The 15,737-nt window shown below is 40.3% G+C and overlaps 1 protein-coding gene across 4 annotated transcripts in view; it reads right to left on the bottom strand.

Annotated features, from left to right (window-relative positions):
- The window catches only part of STARD3NL (STARD3 N-terminal like), a 37,674-nt gene extending 28,569 nt beyond the window's left edge, over positions 1 to 9,105 (bottom strand). For all 4 annotated transcript variants that reach the window (XM_063325491.1, XM_063325490.1, XM_063325488.1 and 1 more), the window contains exon 1: positions 8,997 to 9,105. The gene's annotated coding sequence lies outside the window, so the exon portion shown is untranslated. The remainder of the gene's footprint in view (positions 1 to 8,996) is intronic.
- Between the last annotated feature and the right edge of the window lie 6,632 nt (positions 9,106 to 15,737).

The following is a 15,737-nucleotide window of genomic DNA, read 5'->3' on the forward strand; positions in this document are numbered from 1 at the left end:
TAACTAATTTTTCTATACAGACCTATTAAAAATCACACAGAGTTCTTTTTTCTGGAAAGAAGCAAAGTTTGTATCTATTTAATTTGAAATAAATCTGTGGTTTTTTGGTTTTTTAAACACTTAATTGTTATGGCCATAACTCAGGTTTCCAAACAGAGAATTAAATTACAAAACTTACTCTAGAGAACTAAAGGTTTTACTTTTATGAATAGTATTGACTAGTACAATAAATGAAAAGTAAAATAGTTTATTAGAATTAGCAAGTTTAGGACTGCACTCCTTGCAGGTCCTTAAAGTCTAATGAAGGCTGCAGTAATACATGAAAAGACCTAGCCCATGATTTTCAGGATACATTTACAATTAACATAATTATTTTCACTCATACTGACAGAAGCAGATGGCACACATTGCATGTGACAGTTTTACATATATTTTAGAGATGCAGGATCAGAATGCTACTTATCTTTTCTATCATTATACTATCCCTATTCTTCCATTCTATTGTCCTTGTTTTAAATTACTCTTATGTTTCCTATGTTAATGTACCACAAATGAGCACCAGCACAACTTGTGTTAGTATTTCCTTTCCAAGGAAAAAACACAGAGCAGAATTTAACTGAGAAGAGTTAACGAAGTGATTTAAAAAAAAAAAAAAAAAAAAAAGGCTTATTCAAAGGGCTATAAAGGGCTCAGCAAAATGGAAAGTGAAAGTGTCATATGGAGGCAATTTTAGGAAAAGGCAACACTGGTTTCGTTTAAAATACCAGAGAAACCATATTTGCATAAAGTAACTATGCATACAAAGTAATATTGTGTCACGATTGCTACTGAAACCTATTTAAAATGTAGAACACATTTTACGTATGTCTGACAACACTAAATACTGCCCAAGAATTCCCACCATAAATAGCTTTTCTTTGAAGGTTAAAAATAATAGTCTGAAAATATTTTTTTTTTCTTTTCAACAAGTAAAATAGGATAACAGAGCCAAAACGTTAAAGTATTGTGAAAACTACAAGGTTTGTAGTATTAATTAAATTTCCTGATGTGAAAGCTGACACTGAAACAGTAGCAACATTCATCCATAACAAAGCAAAAAAATAAAGCACTTCCTTACCAAAAAGTTGCCTCATATAGAGATATGTAAAACATACCAGTTCTTTACCTCTCTCTCTCCCTACCAAAGGAGTTATTTTCTGATAAAAGGACTCATATTACTGCTTGCACTACCTGTTAGTCTGTAGGAACACACTACATGGCACAGTAAGAACCGAATTCCTTACAAAACCAGAGCTTAGTATGGTAACTGGCATTATAATCCTAACATTCAAATATTTAAGTTATACTTAAAGACAATTTCAGGTACATACATTTATGTAACGTAAAACAACGATATGTAAGCATTACAGGCAACCTAATACCAACAAGAAAATGGTCTTCAGGTCAGCGAGTTCTAGTTGGCAACTTAAGTGAGGAGGACCCTGGGCAGTATCCAACCCCAGACTCAGCATGGACGGTAACCACCACACAGCAAAGGGCTTGCCACGGATACTCCAGGATTTACCTACTCAGCACAGAAAACTATGCTGGACTCGAGTTCACTAAACACATTCTCTGCAAGCAATAAAAGATCTCGGGGTCTGGGAACTAAGTGTCATACCAGTTTGCTCTCCCACCATCGATACAAATTGCTCTAGCCAACAGCTCGGACAGAATATACAATTAACTGTAAAGACTGTTTTGGTACACCGCATATACAAAGTCTAATATATTGAGAACATCTGGTATAAACCTGTATTAACTTGCAGGAGTATTAGCAGAATTCTCTCAATGTGTTTTCTGACAGTCCCAGCACAAACCCAGATTAAGAGCCAACACAGATAAACCCAACCTCTCTGAAGATGAGTTAATGCTGCCTGTAAATTAGGGAGGAAAAAAACCCAACAATTCCCAAAGAGCTGGAGACTGCCTCCAAAGCTTACCTAGACACATTTTTTATACTGTTTTCTATTATAAATGAACCAAAAACATTGTGCTGACACACTCTCTCCCTCTTCTGTTTACGTAACTGAAAGAACTAACTTTTGTGAAATCCACTTGTAGTGAACACATTACTAGTGACCTCCTGATAGTTATTGCTCCCTTTCCTGAAGGGCATTTAAATCCTTTCTGAGTTGCACTCATTCTGTCTCTAGTTGTAACACTTCATTGCCTCAGAAGCATTTTAAGGTTTTAATGCTTGTAAAAAGGCACGTATTCTTTAAAAACACTAATATTCTCAGTTAGTCTGAAGTAATGTTCTGTTGAAAACAAGTGTTCCTTAGTAAACGTGAGGGAATATTAAAAAACAAAACAAAAACCAAAACAGAACAGGGCATACATTTGAGGAAATACACCATCTTAATTTCAAAGCTTGATATTATAGCCTGATCTTGAAAGTACAGAATTTGGAAAATAGAAATATTTCCAGATGCACTTCCAACTTGCAAATGTGGGTTTTAGCTTAAAGAGAACCAATATGATAAAGCCCTTGAATTTCAATACCACAAGATGTTAGTCTAGAGACTGGTCAACAACAGTATAGTACCTCCTGCACATTGACACGAATAGCGTAAGCAGAATGAAAAGACAAATTCATATAAAATCTGGCTGACATGAAGCAGGTACACGGTTACAGAAAAAGGTAAGAATGAAAACTCAGTAATTTGTGTAGCCACAGCTTTTAATTTGGGAATTTTGGGGAATTTTATGACTACTCCGTATCCCTTCTCTACAGATGTTCTTATTCTGCTTAAAGCATAAAGTCCACAAAAATACTTTGTTTTTATAATCTCTAGTTTTAAAATCAAGAGGCAGAAATTTTTAAACTATATAAACAGATACACCTTGGTACTAGACACGGCTATTCAAAATTAAAATCTACTGAGTAACAGAGGACTACAAAATAACCAAATACAAGCTAAAAGAACAGCAGTTAACGTTTGGAAGGAGACTAAAACAGGAAAGATATGTCATTTTCATTGACACATGACATTCTAATTAACATTCAGGTCACATTATACCATGAAAAGGCCCGAACACAGAACCATCGTTTACAGAATTAAAAGCAATTGCTTCAAATCAATATTGAAGTGGGTTGTGCCTGAGGAGCAGGCACAACTTAAAACTCGTGGCTGTACACTGCACCAAGAGGCCCGGGCTCTGAATCGTGAGACTAATGAGCATCAACCAGCATGAAGGTACCAAAGACCACTTGAAGAAACCTAATTCTAAAAAAATAGTACCAAAGATACCAATTCCAACAACTGTTCAGTCCAAATAAAGTTTTCCCTCAACCAAAAAGTCTGCCCTTTGCTGTTCCTGACTTGCACAGGATTGTATTTCCTTTACATTTCATCTGTCTGCTGTGGCTCCCTTTCTCTCCTCTTCAGCTTTACTCTCATGAAATTCCTGCAAACCAGGAAAGCACACCTTCCTACTCTGTCTGTAGGATATGGTATATCAGCTCCACAATGCCTACTCCAATGTTCACTCCAACAGAGATTTCATCTAGTTACTCAGTTAAAGTAAACCTTATCTTACAGTCTATTCTCTTGACTGAGTTCCTAGCTAGTTATTTACTGGAAAAAACCCACTTAGATAGTGTTGCACTCAACAGGCACTAGAGACTTTAATCAAAGTAAGACTGAAAAATTCAAACTAATGCACGCCCACAGAATTCCCCTAACATAAGCACAAGATACTGTGTGTAACTTTTTGGCAATACTCTAGATTTTCAATTAAGCAACACAGCAGGAATTACCAGTTACAAATATGCAACATATTTAAAGACTGGCAAGACTTCCCATCAGAGGGGCAGGGCAAGACTTACCAGCATACAGCAGAGAACTCCTTACAAGGAGTTTGGCTTCACCTGAGTGTTCAGAACTAGAGTAGCTCTGCTTGACCTTGAAGTAGCTCTTACCTATCCCTCAGGCCAAAAGAACATTTTCTCATCCAACACGCAAGATGAATACACAAAATATACTTGAGTACAGCTTGTATGGCATACAAATTACTCTTATATTTATGATGCACATCTTGTTTCATACCAATGAGCCCTGAAATAAGTTATCACCAAGACTTTGAAAGATATGCCACCAAGCAGATGGATAGATGTCGGACAAAAACAAAGCAAGAGCAGCTATTAACTTGCCTTGTTCAGAAACTGAGTGGAAACATAAGTATTTGTGCTTTTGCTAGCAAATTACTGTTATTTTGTTTTCTCTACTTCCTATTATTTCTTTCCCATGGGGTTCAAGTTTTATTTTCTACAAAATGATTACAAAACTTAATTCTAAACTCATGCTACTTGAGAAGGAACTGTATTTGAAAAATATTTAGATAACTTCTCCCTGTAAAAAAAACAAAACCCCATCTACTTTTTTTTATTACTATTTTCCTTGAGAAAGAAGTTTCCCCAATTTCCTATGCTCTAATGGTGACCTAACAAAAGTAACAGGGCAGTTGCACATATCCCACATTCGTACTGAACAATATTTCTCTCAGAACATTGAAAGAAGCTGCTGAAGAGTGCAGGACATAGTCTGCAAGCTAAAAGGAGAAAGAAAAAAAGCAAGTCAATATTTTGGGTCAGTAGGATATTTGAGGGAACAGCAATGTCACCTTCCCCCATCCCAAGAGAGAGACTCGCAGATTCAGAAAGTCAAATCAAAGTGCTCCAACCTTGGACTAATTTTTCCCTGCAGCTGAAGAAGCCCTGCTACTGAGCAGCGTCCTGCAGAACGCTGCTGTCCTTTCACGATCACTTCACTTTTTGTTCTACAAGAACTGAGAAAATGGCCAACAGCTTTTAAATTTAGCATCAGCATTGCCTTACTTTTATCTCCATTGCCACTTTTCCCTCTGGGTTCCTTCTTAACAGCATATTTCAGACTTTTTACTTCTAAAACAAGCAAGACTCTGTGTCTGCATAAGAGTATGCTCAAACCGGACATGGGAATCATCACATGAAAGAACAGCTCTTCAGAGTTAAATCGAAGTGACTTTGAAAATATACTCCATGTCGAATTCATGACACGCTTGAAAACACGCTTGCCAGAACTCACAATGTGTGGAGTTCAGAATTGGTTTGATCAAGAGCGTGATCTTAAATATGCAACTATATTCTAAGAAAAATACAAAAAACGAACATACAAAAAGGATGCATCATAACACATTACAAAAATGTGCCTCAGATTTCAGCTGCACTCAAGATATTTAACGACCGCAAATTATAAAACTGAAGTGTGTGCATTTTATCACTGTTAAGTCCTTAGAACATACAAAGAAGAAATATCTCAGTTACAGAACAGATGACACATCATCCCATTTGAGACCAATACATTCCAATTGATAGTATTCACTTATTTAATTAACTAGCAAAACTAACTTATTGTTTTCTTAAAAAAAATCACCTTTTTTGGTTTAGATGTTCTAGACTAGTTTTGGCAAAGACCTGAAACTACATCAGGATTTTAAGGTTAAACATAACCAGCTCCCCGCACTTATATTAACATATATGCAGTACTTTTGTATGTTTTATGTATACGTACACACACCAGTAACGTGCAACAGCTGCATGCAATAAGAAAAGATTAAGGAAAAAAAAAAAAAAGAAGCCACTGATTTCTCGCAAAAGCAGGGAGGGAGAAGTGGGCATAAAGGGGAAGTGGTACAAAGATAGAGAAAAGACAATTAAAAAACCTCCACCAAATCTGGTCTTAATTCTTCTTCACATCCATTACCTGCTCTCAAAAGCGGACTTTGTAGCCCACCCCAAATCAGCTCACAGAACTAAAGGTTTCACTGCAAATTTTACTGCACTAAGCTGTAAGTACTAAGCAACAAGGCTTTACAATCCATTCAATTTCCCAGAGTTAAAACAACTGTAGGCCAAATAAACCTTTTAGTTATCAAAAGCATATTTATTTTTTCATGTCAGCATTTCTCTAAATACAAAATACAATGCATTAAAGAGACCAAACATCTTACTGATTGCCTCACATATCAAGCACAATACTGGTTTATTACATAGGATACTCATACACATTTTTTGTTTGTTTGTTTCCTCCAATTCAACAACAAACATATGCCCCAGGGCTGCAAGCCAGATACTACTTGGACAAGAAAAGCTCTTCTTTTGCTAGCACAGAATTGCAGGATTCTTCCTGAAATATGTCAGTCATCTTATTTATTAGTGGGAAGCACTCAGGATTCCATCACCCCCTCAAAAAGCATTCAGCACAATGGTGTGAAAGTTTTCTCCAGGCAAACTCAAGCCCTAGAAATTCTTCACAGCTCTAAAGAAATACAGGATTTTAAGAAACTGACATCCATTTCAGAATGCAAGATAAGCTTCTGTAAGATTTTTCACTCTTAACTCCTATTTTATAGCTCTTGAAGATGCTTCGAAACAAAACGAAGTATCAGGGTTTACATATTACCTCCATTTTTCTTCTTACAAGCCTTAAAGGACATTGTAAGGAAACAATTACCCAGTCCAAGCAGCAGCAAATTCTAGCAAAGATCTACATCTGAACCTTCAGCATAAAATGCTTATTCTAACACATCTCCACATAATTTATCTGGTTTTTCTGTCAGTGCTAGATAGAAATTAACTCCTGATGTCTGAAGTGATGCTGTTTCAGGGCTTCAACTGATGGCTAAGTAGCTGATCTTAACACAGGGAGTGTCACGTCATTACAAGATATCCATTTGGTTCTTTACTAAGATTATTTTTTTGTCAGTGCTTCATTTTTAATCTTACTCCTACCCGAATTTAACACAGCGAGGCAGAAAGGCAATATACAAGTTGTCTATTGAAATGATCACTAAGGATTTCAAATTAAGAACAGATTTTTAGCAGATACAGTTAAATTAGAGAACATTTAACAAGCAACACATCTGTGATCCTATAAAGTGACTCAGCTAAACTGATGGATGCTGGTGGCTAACCATGCGAAATCACAGTTTTTACTGTCACAAGTGTGATGTACCATTACGACATCATCAATCTCTTCTGAAAAACCACTGATTTTGTACTTGCTGACTCAATTCACTGAATGAAATCCATTAATACTGCTTAATAGAAATTAGGTTTGGCCCTGTAAAACACTTCAACAAAAGCAGATATTAAAACATATGTTTAACTAGTATAGCCTGACGAAGTTTAAAATGGTAAAGTCTTAATACATTCTTTCATGTGAATGAAGGCCTAGAACAACTGTGCTAAACTCATTTTGAAAAACTCACGGCTAAACACTTGAGAATTTATGAAAATTAGAATGCATCACGTCAAGAAAACCACATTTGAGCCCAAATGCACCGAAAAGAACGCATAATCCATCTGAACTAAGAGTTTAGTAATGCACAAATCTCAGCATTGTTAAAAAGGTCAAATATTTCTTTCTCAACATACCAAATCTATAAAGAAGCACGTTCATCCTGAAAAAGTCTAACATGCAAATGACAGAAAAATACAAAAATAAAAACAAAAGTTAAGGATCCGTGTCTTAACAAGACGACCACTGATGCATTCTACCCAAAGTGTCTGGCCCTGAACACTATCAACAAGCAAAAACCCAATCACTCTGCATCTGGCCTACTTAAAACTGCAAAGCTGATGAAAAACATCTACTAAAAATATTAACAACCCTATTGGCTTATAAATAGAAATAAGCCTTCTTGCAATGTTGGACTAACTAACAATCCCCCAAAACACTAGGATTTCCAGAACGAAATGACACCTGTCATAGTGATTAATGCTCAACACAATCCCTACATCACATTATAAAAGCCAAGATGACAAACACGCATAACAAAATGTACTGGCAACACTGTGTAGAAATACTGTGATGGTCTTATACCTCTAAGCATACTGATTATATTTAAGAAAAACAAACAAACCTCTTTCTTCAAATGTATTATTTGTGGTGAATATTTTCCATGTTAAAGTCAATCACTGTATGTACTTACACCTGAGTTACCACGAAATTGGGAACTGACTCAAAGTTAGTACTTCATCAATAAGTAACTTTAACTGCTGGTGTAGATCAAACTGTTGTAAGCTTAACCAGTTTGCTCTGCAGACATAATCCTTAAAATATATGCAAAACACTACATTTCAAGAATGAGTGACCCACTTTTAATACGGATGCTGAAATCGGGCAATGGCCCTCCAAAGCTGCCTAAATTCAGCCCGACGTTAACATCAAACCACAGCATAACGTTTTCCCATGACGGCAACCAGAGGTTCGCAGGCCCTTGTTTGCTCACACCGTTATCAGCGGCACAAACGGGTCACTCTACCTGCGGTGGAAGATGTATTTGCCGAACCAGGGTCTCAGAAAGGGGGGGGGGGGGGGTGGGTGGGTGAAGAAACCCCCCTCCAGCCCCCAGGTCCGACAGCAGAAGGGGAAATGCCGGCCAAGCAAGAGAGGCAGCCCCGCCGCCAAGCATCCCCCGAGCCTTCGGGTGGAGGAGGTGGGCGGAGAGGGGACCCCCGCCCCGCCCGGCCACCTCCCACCACGTGACCTCCTTCTTCCTCTTCCTCTCCCCGTCCCCGCCGTTTCTCTCCCCCCCGGCCCATCAGGACGGCGGGCGCCGTACCGGGGCGAGGCGGGAAAGTCGCCTCTGAGGGAGCGGATCCCCGGCTTCCCGTCGCTGGGGAGAGCGGCGGCACCGGAGGGGAATGAACGGAAGGGAAGGAAGGGCAAGGCCACAACGGCCTGCGGCGGGGCCGCGCGCTGACCGCTCTCCCCCGGACCGCCCTCGCACCGCTCCCCTCAGCCGCGGCCTCCTCGCCGGGGCGGTGGCGGCGGCTCCCCCCGGAGGCGCGGCCAGGCCGCTCCTCCGCCCGCAGCGCGCCCCGCGTCCCTCTCGGCGTCTTCCCCTCCCCTCGTCCCCCTTCTCTCTCGCTCCCCGCTCCCGGGCGAGGGGCGGCGGCGATGCCTTACCTCGGACGCGCCGCTCCTGCCCGAGGAAGGGGGTCCGCAGCGCGGCCCAGGCACCGCCGCAGGCCCCGGGGACTGGCGGGGCGGGGCCGGGCGCGCAAGGGGGCGGGGCCCGGCGCGCAAGGGGGCGGGGCCTAATCTGCTACCCCCTCGGCGGCGCGGGGTTTTAAACTTAATTAGAGGTGAGGGACGCGCTGGGGTGGCATCGGGAAAGGCCGGGAGGTAGGGGTCCCGGTAGCTCCCCGCCGGTGTCGCTCCCCGGCCTGGCCGTGGTGCGAGGGCTGAGGGGACAAGCAGCGCTGGGGGCTGAGACCGGGCCCTCGTAGGGGCTCTTCTCTTTAAATGCGAACACCCCCGAGTCGTGCTACAAAGATGATTAGGGGACTGGAACGTCTCTCCTATGAAGAAAGGCTGAGGGACTTGGGTCTTTTCAGTATGGAGAAATGAATGCTTATAAATACTTAAAGGGTGGGTGTCAGGAGGATGGGGCCAGGCTCTTCTCAGTGGTGCCCAGTGACAGGACAAGAGGTAACAGGCACAGACTTGAACACAGGATGTTCCATCTGAACATGAGGAGGAACTTCTTTACTTTGAGGGTGGCAGAGCACTGGAACAGGCTGCCCAGAGAGGTGGTGGAGTCTCCATCTCTGGAGACATTCAAAACCCGCCTGGACGCGTTCCTGTGTAACCTGCTCTGGGTGACCCTGCTCTGGCAGGGGGTTGGACTATGTGATCTCCAGAGGTCCTTTCCAACCCCTATCATTCTGTGATTCTGTGATAAAGCAATCAAAACGAGCAGTGAGACTAGTGATCTGTTGTTGGCCTAGATTCTGTTTAAGCTCCTGTGCCTTGTAGCAGAGTCCTGATATTTAGAGAGATTAGCAGCAGGAAATCCAAGGATGATAGGCATCATTGTGAAAACGTGACAGAAACTCAACCAGCCACTTAAGAAAACCATCCTTTCCCTTGGGGAAGTGTGGTCCCTGTCCTTATCGAAGCCCAAAGCTTGTCAAATGTTGTAAGGTTTATCTGCAGTGTTGCAGGCTAGATCCACAATACACGTCTTCTAACAAAAAAAGTGTACAGAGAATGTGCTCTGCTGTACATGTCAAGTACTACAGAGAAAAGAAGAGCAAAATAAAGTTCATCGCAGCTATTGCATTAGGGCAGGGAAGCAGGGGAAGAAGGATTAAAGGAGAGGTCTCGGAAAAAAAGCTGCAACTCTGCAGCTTGTGGTCACCCATCCCACTCTGCCTGGCTCCACAACACCTCACAAATCTTCAGGGAGATCGGGGTACAGCAAGGTGATGCTGACTGCTGGGGTGTTCAACCTGGAGTTAGAACAGAGCTGGAAACAAGTACCCTAAGCATTTATCACAAAAAACATTATGGTGAATCGCTTCATCCTTGTTCCAAAACCCCAGAACTTGAAATAAAATCCCCAGTCCAGTACGGCTTCTCATTAATGGGAAGGGGGAGGTGTGCTCCTTTAGGTGTGAGGAAAATCTTTCAAGATCTTTTTTTTTTGCTAATCATTATTTCTTAATCAAAGTCTGTAAACACACAATAACTTTATGCACTTTTACACTTTTTACCCATGTTAGTTTACTTTCATTATCTTTCTTTGTTGTTTTTTTCAGAGCTATTGTACTAAAGATCACCTCAGGTTCCTTTAGGTGTCAGGAAAATCTTTTGAGATTTTTTTTTTGCTAATCGTTTTTTCCTAATCAAAGTCTGTAAACACACAATCACTTTATGCTTTTTACCCATGTTAGTTTACTTTCATTATCTTTCTTTGGGTTTTTTTTTCAGAGTTACTCCACTAAAGATCACCTCAGGCTTTCAGGCAGGTAGCTATATTTAGGAGTTATTGTTACTTTTCATACAAATACAAAGACAAAGATCTTTGAATCTCAGCGGCAGCCGGTATTTGAATTACCTGGCACTGATGAGTTTTGATACAAGTTGTTTGGCACATTGCAAAACAAAAGCAGTGCTGCATGCAATGAAATAAATGTATCTTGAAACGAAGTGTGGTTGACATTTAGCTGAACAGATTAGGAGCATAATATGTGAAAGCACGTGAAAAGCCACTGTTATTCAGGTCTCATGAGCGGTTATCAAATTATAAAAAAGCCCAGTGTTACATCCTGAAAACATAGCCAAGCTCAATAAACAGAGGCCAGCTATCAGCTAACTAAAGCTTATGCAGGCTGTGTGCAACCATTAACATCACAAGTAAAGCAGAACTCTCAATATTCTTGCACATTCATGATGGGATGAATTGGTATAAACCAATAAACATGATCGTTATAATTAGCTGAGACTCAGGCCTGATAACCATACATATTCACAGAACCAGGCAGCCGGCTGGTTAACGGTAAAAAGAAGATCTGGCCGTGAGGAAAGGACTAAGTAAAAGGTGATTAGTTTGTAGCTCTAGAATGGCTATTCTGCTTTGTAGTTATGCTAGGTATAGTATTAGAAGAATAGCAAAAAAATGCCAAACCTAAATTCCTGAAAATGTAGAAGTAATGTAAAGTAGCACTGAGATCAATAGAGAAAGCATCTTCTTTAAACTATTCATATCAGCTAATGCAACTTGTCTCTCTCCTCAAGCTTCTCGGCGGCTCTTGTAGAGTGCTTAGGAGAACTGGGAGAGGTTAAGCTATCAGGAGCTGGAGAGCTAGAGAAAGGGGTGGTTGGCTTTAAAAGAAAGGTATGAAGCAACTATGGAAGGGAGGGGAAAAAGGGATCCTGGATCGGATCTAGGAAAGAGAAGAAATCTCTGTCTTAAGATAAAAAATTAATGTATGAAGACCTGTTGGATTAATGCTTGAGTCTCTTCCTCCTTCTAGGTGGCCTGTCTCCTCTGTTCTGCTAGCTTTATCAAAATACTACCTCACAGAATCTCACTGAGGAGAAAACAGTGCTTGTTCTGCTTTTCCTGTTCTTCAGGGTGTGTGCGGGCGATCCTGATGGGTGAAGAACTGTTTCAGTTCCTACTGCAAGGGGTCAGAGACATCTTGTCTTGCATTATTTAAGGAAATTCAAGTAAGGTTTGTTGAGAAGACTTTACTAAGCTTTACTAAAAAGAGTTAGTAATTAAAGTGCTTAGCACCATATACTAAGGCTATGTTTTCAAATCTACTGAAATTCTGAGAACCAAAATATCTTCTTGTGTATAACACACAGTATTATTACTGGATGCTTTGATTTCAGATCATCTTAGTGAGATAAATGACACCTTAATTTTAGAAGCTGGTAATCAACTTCTGCTTTTGGATAAGAAATTGAGAGATTTATGGATTTACATTCAATAACCACTGGGGCAACTTTAAACAGATTAAACTGTCTAGAAGTTGGCTTTGAAAGTCCTTATTTATTAACAAACTTAACCAAGCAATCTTGTGATTGCAATGCTGTCCAAAGAGAGGACATATAGCAGGGCAGACTTGGAAAAAGTCATCTGAGCGTGGGCTAATGGGATACCTTTTCCAGGCTGTGCAGAGGCATTTTCCTAACCTTCAGTGGATCTGGACGTAGAGAAGGACAGACAACATTAGATCATGTAAGGAAGGACTGCAATTTCTTCAATAGTGCTTAACTAACAGAGCTATGTCTCTCTGTCCTGACGCTGAAGTTTGAACATGAGTAACTGAGTTTTGTGTGCAGGTAATGGAGTGCCTGCTCCACCTTCCAAAGGAGTGGCGCAGGTTGCACATAGGTCTCGGACCACATTCCACTTAAATTGTTACCTTGGACTGTGTTCACGTGTGCGTATTACAGGGCATTAAAGAAGGAGTGTCTGTAATCTTCTGGAGCAAGAGAAATGCAAAGAGAAGCACAGGGTCAGGACGCATAATTGACATCCTAAAGCCTTCCTCATTTGGTTCTCTTTTGCTTCTATTTAAGCTCCTATTTTCAGTCTTTAGGTCTGCTCCCACTGTAAAAAGTGTGTGGCAATAATTGGTTCTCTGGCAGAATAAGTAGCCAGCAGCCAGGACAGGTTAATATTTGTATATTGTTCTCAATATGCTTATTCTCAGCTTTCTATTCTTTCTTTCTGGGGAAAGAAAGTTAGGTACTTCTTTAAGGGCTGAAGCAGTCCTATTCCACATTCAAAAGTGCTATCGCTACTTGACAGATAATAGGTAAAATCTAATTAAAGCCATTAGATGTAAATTGCTTTCTAAAGATTCCTCAGCCTTAAGCTGTGGCGGGGGTAGGGTAGGAGGGATGCCAAATGGAGGCAAATACGCCTGTGCTCTTCCTAATGCTGCTCTGTAGAAAAAGGACGTGTCAGTCTGCAATACTGGTGGAGGGGAGTTTGGGAAGGAGCAAGAAGGCCTTCTTGTTACTTGGCTTTACCAGGGGATGGATTGCCGTATAGAGCTTCCTAGCCCATGCTGGAACTGCAACATGGGCAATCTTTTCAGCGTGATCTTTCACCCAGGGCGATTAGCAAGTCTAAAGGTAGGGCATCTCAGTTAAGGCACAACACTGCTCTTTGCTGTCCACGCTGGCTTTGGGACGTCTGTTAATTGTTCTCACAGCAGCTAACGCTCTAAGGTGAAGCCTGGGCACTGCAACAGTTATCTCTAATATGCCTCATTCCATCAAATAGATGGATGTAAGACAAGCCACTTTCTGATCTAAGAGTCTCACGTATTCCTTCCTGCTCTTTCATGCTGTGGTAAACAGCCGAAATGAGTCAGTTGGTTCCTGCAACAGAACATACACAAATAATCCTGTAACTAAACGTAGGGTCTAAAGGTAGACACTAAGATGTACAAAGTCATTACATCACCAAATCTCCTTTGAAATCAAAGGAGCTGATCTGCTTAAATACATTTAAGGATGTGGTGGGAGGTTCATATTCCTGTGCATGACTGGTTCTCAAACTTCAAGCTGCAAACCTGCGACCAAAGGCATCCCTGGCTAGCTGAGTTAACACCTCTGCTTCTCTAGCTCCTAATGCCTATTTCTGCTTCAAAAAAAGTGAAGTAGGTTGCACTGGGAGTGATCAGATAACATCCCAACTGTGTTATCTCGTTGGGAGGCAATCAAGTATTTCTACAAAAGAGCAGGAAGAAAAAGAGTCTCTTGACTAAGAAGCTACGGACTACAGAATTCGCATTCTCACCTAACTTACCTATTAAACTTCAATCTTGTAGCTGATGTTAATCCTTTATTCCATAATGTGTTTCAATTCAAGTGAATGAACCACCCAGTGCAGGAACCCTAAGCTCACCCTGTGGCAAGAAAATGACTAAGCAAAACCAAATGCCAAACTCCAACCATTTGTCAGGCGTTGAAACAAAGCACGTTCTTTTTTGCATCTTTTTTTTAGGATGACGTGATGGCATTAATGCAAGTAGCAATTCCTGCTTATTATTCAGTGCAGTAGCTGAGCAGCGCTGTTCAGCATATTTCATAACAATACCGTATTAACAGGCTGACGTGCCACTTTTGCAGGCGCCCTTTGCGTGCCATGAAATTAGATACTTTCTACATACCTTAGTTTTCTCAAGTACTAAAAGCCCCCAAATTTCTACCACGGGCACGGATCAAACTTTATAACCCTCTGCTCAAAAGAGAACCTCTCCTTCTCTGGAAAAGAAACAACCCCAAAATCACAGTCTCTCTGATGTTAATGGGAGCTTTGACTGAAACACACAGCAGTTTGCAAGTCAGCTGAGTGACAGAAATGTTCTTCTCTGAGCTTTTGCTTGTCATCAAAGCAAAACAAATCCTATCTTAAAGATAAGAGCTTATTCACTTGGGAGGAAGAAAGCAACGCTTGTACTTTAGTTTTAAACAAAAGACCACTTTGAATTTCTGTTGGCTTTTGGAAAGTGCTTTGAGCAAGTGGAACGCTGCTGGGCCATTTCGCAGCTGATTTTTCATTTTTTGGGTGTGCACACTCATATTCTATCTCTCTGCAAACTCTTTGTCTTTTCCGCTTCAATTGCCTTATGTTTCTAACACATATTATTTTCTATTAATTTTCCCTCGTCAGTTCCTCTCCGTTCTATCTACAGAAGCCCTCTGTCTACACATGACTTTTTCAAATTGTGCTTCCTTTTTCTTTTGTATCGAGCCTCTGCCTCAGGAAAAGTGCTCTTACCCACAGTTGGAGTGTACAAGTTTAATGAGAGCACAAATGAGCAGCTTCAAATATTTAATGGAGTTTTTACAGTTTCTTTTACCTAGAAACTGATGATAGACCCTCTACCTGTAACTAAAACAATCTGGCTATCTTTATCAAAAACCTTCTTTATGCAATCCCTATAGACTTCAATAATTACCCCACTTTTAGCTATGTTTTTGTGCATATGATTCTCTTTTATCTGTTTTTATGTATTTATGTATTATGTATTATATTATTTATGTATTTCTGTATTATGTATTTATCTGTATTTTATGTATACATATGTATTATGTATGTATTTATGTATTTTTATGTATTTTTATGTATTTCTGGAAATATATCTAGTAATGTTAATCTTAGGAATATGTGTATATGCTTGTAGGACCAAATAAACATCTGGTAGTTTCATGAAGCTTAAAAAGGAAGACATTATTTTTGTCATTCTTGTGACCAGACTTATCGAAACAAAAACATTCAAATGAAAAAGGAGAAGTAAAAATTACAAAAATACCCCAACACCCTGCTCTGGAAATTTTAAGTATGACCCTTTGATATGCTTTACTTAGCTAAAAGAGGAAATATGTCCAGAT

The sequence above is a fragment of the Chroicocephalus ridibundus genome, chromosome 2 (assembly GCF_963924245.1).
Source record: "Chroicocephalus ridibundus chromosome 2, bChrRid1.1, whole genome shotgun sequence".
In the NCBI taxonomy this organism is placed as follows: domain Eukaryota; kingdom Metazoa; phylum Chordata; class Aves; order Charadriiformes; family Laridae; genus Chroicocephalus; species Chroicocephalus ridibundus.